We start from the raw sequence: 6,000 nt of genomic DNA on the forward strand, positions 1-6,000 counted from the left end.
ACGAAGACACGCTAAGACATATCTAAACAATCCAATACAATACTGCTCCAAAGCAGACTACGCTGGTCGTCGATCACATGTGAGAGCTTTATGACTAGATTAGGTCATCCTCTATATTGTAGTACTCGTGAGATATTGATATATAAAGACAGCACCAGCTTCGGTCAATAAGAGTAGCATTATTACCTATAAGTTAAAGCCCGAACCTATATAAAAAATACATGTTTATTATCTTTTGTACCAAAATCATGTGTATACCTTAGTACCAACGGTCAACAATCATCTCCTAGTGTTGACCTCCTTTCACTTCTATATTGTTCCATGGCCGCAAGGGTGTCCACACCACCACTAGCAACGAAACGGACCTTAGCGTCATCATGTTTGACGCTGAAATCGTGTTTTATTTTTAAAATAGTTTTGGTGCAATCATTCTTAAAATATTTTTTTCAACCAAAATAAGTATGCAAAAGTTTAGACAGCATCGTGACATACCTATACTCATACCACTAGCAACGAGACGAACCTTAGCGTCATCATGTCTGGCGCTGAAATCGTGTTTTATTTTTGAAATAGTTTTGGTGCAATCATTCTTAAAATATTTTTTTCAACCAAAAAAAGTATGCAAAAGTTTAGACAACATCTTGACATATCTATACTCATCCAAGACTGTTATAACTATGCAACTCTCCAAAGGCACCTATTTTGTCTCTTTGTTTTGCATCCACCGCATCAAGGTGTGCGTGCAGGGAATTCAAGGAATACACCTGCAAGAATACAAACTGCTTGTGGCTCATCTCTTTAGTTCATCCCCAAAACCAAACACAATTTGGTCACTGGATATGCTTTTCCCAATAGATATGCATCTCTTGTCATGTCAAAAAAGATATAGTACAAATCACCCACATTAATATATCGGTATCATCCAACTATTTCTGTAGTTGGAGCGTTGGATTCAGCTCAACTAAATGCCATTCTAGAGCCTAATTTAACCGCACACAAAAGTTGAGTTTATGAGCGTGGTGACAACCTTATTTGCTTTCTATGATTATCTTAAAAATGATTGAGGTGTGAATGTGCGATATCAATTTGATCTGAACTTGAGCCTGAAGTAGGGGCTCTTGGCTTACAACTTTCTACTACTATCAAATGGGCCACAACCGTTTCGTCACACGATTGAACAAACCATTAGAAACAATTGATTATATATTAGAAGGTCATTTCATATGGTTAATATGAGCTCTTTAATGATTTGTTTAATCTCAAACGATTTTTAAGGTTAACGGTCCGTTCAATGATTTAACGGTTATAGCTTCTTATCGTATGCCTATTGGCTTATCTACTATCAAAATTTAAATTTTAGAACTTAATTTTAAGTTGAGTTTAATTTTTTCGTTGTTTTTAAGTATTATTGGCTTTTAAATTACTAACAACACCCTTATAAAAGTGTAACTCATAAATTATTTTTTATTGTGTTTTTTTGGCTAATTAGCCGAAGATCAAATGATTGATTATAGACGATTATTGGTTCGTTTTCATTTAAAAGCCATGGTTTCTTCCCCAGTTTTTCCAACTCACTTCTCTCGTGTTCCGCGTGCACACTTTTCTTAATGCTAAACGATGCTTTTTTTAAAAAAAGTTTATATATGAAAGTTATTTTAAAAAATCATATTAATATATATTTTTTAAAAAAGTAAATAATTAATTAATAATAAGAAAATATGTCGCTCTGTTTTCCGTGCGTAGAGTTCCTAACTAAAAAAACGAACATAACTATGTGGTAAACTGTAATGTACGTATCCTTGTAAGGCAGCTGTACCTATTGCCTAAACATGGCGATCAACAAAATAAGCACGCACATAGCATAAAGATTGACAAGGTAGTCCAATAATAAGCATTCTGAAGTGTTGTCATTGTCGACCAGTCACAAACTCTCAATACTGCCAATAGGTTTATATATTTATTATGCAGATTAGACAGCGAATTATTGTGACAGCACGTACAAGATTATCGCGGTATAGATGTGTTAATTATGCTTGAGTGTATATAGTTTTCTGGCCTTCTACAAGCTTTATAATTAAGCAACATGCATGCCATCTAGCTGTTCAGTTATAAAGCGTTTATTTCTACCCAGAACAAAGACAAGCAGCCTCATAATTAAAACGTGGTTTATTTATTTTGTATATTATTCACCAGATTATTGAAATGTATTATTTGTTCCATGCATTAAAAAATATTTTTTTCAAAAATAAAATTTATTATATTAATTGTATATTGTTTAGAACACTGGTATTAAGTATTGTTAATTTTGTTTATCAAAATATTTAATATATCTCTACTATTATGTAGATAATCCGTAGCAATAATCCACTCAATAATCTCTTTCAAATTGAGCCGAGTCATGTAATATGATCAATATCTATGGCATATTTTGTTTGATGTCAAACATAACCAAAATTTGAGATGGTAGAGGTACACGATAGTGTTTTTATATGATTTTTATAGAAACTAGGAAGGTAGCCCGCGCATATGCGCGGGTACTTATTTAATATTGCTTAATCTTTTTATTATAAATGTTTATATGCAGATTATATTTTCAAAATAGATCTTCACTCTATTTTAAACATGCTTTAGTTATTATCTAATTATGACATATTACATTAAACCATACAACCTTGAATTTATTATATGAATTTATGAGAACAACATGTGTCACGATAATAAAACAATAAGAGATATGCTCGATAGAAGGCACTATGCCAAAGAAGATGATGATCTCACATGTCTTTTGTGCAATGCACATCACAGAGAAATAAGGCTTCATCTTTTCTTCACTTGACCTTTCAGTGTCAGATGCTAGCAACACTTAGGAATTCAGTGGATCATAATTTGGAGTTCTTTCAGATGATCACCCTAGAAAAACTCAAGTTTGCTCAGAGGGGCTTCCTGGAGGTTTTCTTTTTGGCAGCATGGCACATTTGGAAGCAGTGGAATGGTTTAATCTTCCAGAACATTCAGCCCTCCTTCCAAGTTGGAGATCTCTTTTTGTGAAGGAAATTCTTCTGCATATGTGCAGAATAAAGGATCCCTTAAAACAAATTGTTTCTGATTGGTTACAAACTTTATATTTTTGTTTGGTTTCTTACTCTAACTTTGTAAATATTTTTTGAGTTATATAAAATTACACTGCTGGGCAAAGAACTGGCAGTTTTTCTAGTCAAAAAAAATAAAACAATAATGGAATAATGTAGTTCTTTCATATCTATTTGTACTATATGTGATTTTTTTTAACCTGAATAAAGTATTTTTTTTAAATACCACTACGATAAAATCTCCAAAGGAACAATATACCATATTGTTGGTTATATTTTGACAAATATCTATAATTTTGCGGCTTGTGTTTTTCAACGCCTATTCTTCATAATGACAGAAGACACCTTTACTAATTAATTTGGAGAATGAATCTATTTTCCCAAACTTATTTATAATAACTAATTGATTGAAGTATACTTCATTGTCACATCAATAGAGTGCATGACATACAATCATCAAATTATGCCTGATATGTTGGAATTCCTCAACTATAAGAAAATATATCATGAGTAGTATATTGCGTATGTTATTTGATTGTTCATTTGTTATGAAAACTATTTGACAAAGAGAAAAACATACATATATGACCATAAATCTCATGATGGACTAAATGGTTGTTTTATAGCAAGATCATTGGCTTGAAATATTGTCATAATTATTTTTTTACATTTATGTAACATTTATGTTGCCCAATTATCATATAGTTCTAAAAATTCAAAAAAAATATTAATCTCAAACATATTAAATTAAATCATATATCTACTTAAAAATACACAACTAATTTGTATTGTTTTCAATTATTTTACATATGTAGCTTTAAATTAGCATTATATTATCATCAAGTGTTATTTGACACCTAAAATATGATGTAAAATTATTTAAAATAGGAAAAGTACGAATTACCCCCTAACTATTACGGTCGACCGAATTACCGCATAAACCCGAAAACTAGACATTTTTCACCCTCAATTATTAATACCGGATGAATTACCCCCCCCCCCCTCCCAAAAAAAAAATCAAGCCGAAGTGGTTTTGGTCCTACGTGGTAGTCCAGTCTGCATTTTAAAAATAAAATATGTGGGGCCCACTTGTCACACTCTCTACCCTCTCAATCCCTCCTCTCTCACCTCTCTCTCTCCCTCTCTTCTTCAATCCCATTCCCCAGCCTCACTCTTCTTCCTCCCATTGCTGCTGGGGCCGGCCGGCAAGCACGCCGTCGCCCGCTGCTCTTCCTCTCCTCCTTCGTCCATTCCCCAGCTCTTGCTTGCTTGATTGATCCACCTCGTTGTCTCGTCGGGAGAGAGGCATTGGTGGTGGGGATTGATTAAGAACCGTGGTGGGACGGCACGCTATGGTACATAGAGCTGCCGCCGCATTTGTTGGGCGAGTTCTTGATGGCGGGGGCATAGCCGAACCTGGCCATTGAGGACCAGCACAGGTGCTCGCCTTCGGCAGCTGCAACTCTCATCACGCGACGACGATATGCAACGGAAATGATGGAGATGACAACCTCCGCTGGAATGCGCATGTGGCTACCGAGACAGCCGAGGAGGAACCGCCTCCGCCGCTTGAGCTCCCTTGCCCCGCCGCTGTCATCCTATTCACGCACTGGTGCAGGTCGAGGAGAAGCCACGCGACCGTCAAGGAGGCGCCCACCGGCGGTGGGCGAGGAGGAGCCGCCTCCGCCGCTCGTTGCCCCTAGACTTGCCGATTGATAGATGTGGAGGGAGAAGAAAGAGAGAGATGATGAAGGGGTGAGGAAGAGATATGATATATGGGTCCCACTATTTTTTTTAAGAAAATGCTAACTGAATTGCCACGCAGGATCAAAACCACTCCGCGTTGAGTCGGGGTAGGGGGAGGGTTAATTCGTCCGGTATTAATAGTTGAGGGTGAAATATGTCTGGTTTTCGGGTTTATGAGGGTAATTCGGTCTACCGTAATAGTTCAAGGGATAATTCATTATTTTTTCAAATATTATTATAACATTATTTATTATATGTCGACCTCATGTGTTATGATGTATTTATGAACATAGACATCAATAGTTTATTTAATTGGAGGGTCCAACTGGATCACAAATTAGATATATGATTTTAAAATAATTTATAGATAGGATGTTTAAAGAGCATTGATAGGATATTTTATTTTTATATTGTAAACGATCTAGTTTAATGATGTATATTTGCATAAGTTTATAGAGTAATATATTTTATTTTAAAATAGTAGAATATCATATTTTATGGAGCATCGATTTCTTTTCAGTGGCACTACGTACCTACTTTAATTATGTTTTTTTTACTTATTAATCGCTTTTATCTAAGTTGGTATACATGTTTTCCTTTATTCCGGTGAACGGGGAGATAAGATTCATTGTTTCTTCTCCGTACGTACGTAAGTATCGGATTACTTACGTTTTGTTTCTTTGTCCGGCCCACAATATAGATGTGAAAGTACTTTTTTAAAAAAGGACATCTAATCTAATGGTCTATAATATTGGGTCACCAATTTAAATAAAAATCGACGGTGAGATTAAACAGTGCCATGTGGCGGTCTAGGAGTATTTGTAGAAACGCTATGTGGCAGTTTAAGAGCGTTTCTAGGAAGTTTAATGGACTTTTAGTATATAATAGATAGATAGATAGATAGATAGATAGATAGATAGATAGATAGATAGATAGATAGATAGATAGATAGATAGATAGATTTCATGTTGTTTCAGTTGAGAAAGTTAATTTCTAGAATTTCCAAAGTTGGTAAAAAAAGTATTTGAGACATGTTGTCTATTATCTTGTCAAATTTTGGTAGTGCCAAATACTGTATCTATTATGACTAAAAATAGTAGTAAACCAAACATGTACACATATCATAATGAGATATGGTGCACTCACTTTGATTCCAACAGTAGAC

This window comes from Oryza sativa, chromosome 2, assembly GCF_034140825.1.
Source record: "Oryza sativa Japonica Group chromosome 2, ASM3414082v1".
NCBI classification, from domain to species: domain Eukaryota; kingdom Viridiplantae; phylum Streptophyta; class Magnoliopsida; order Poales; family Poaceae; genus Oryza; species Oryza sativa.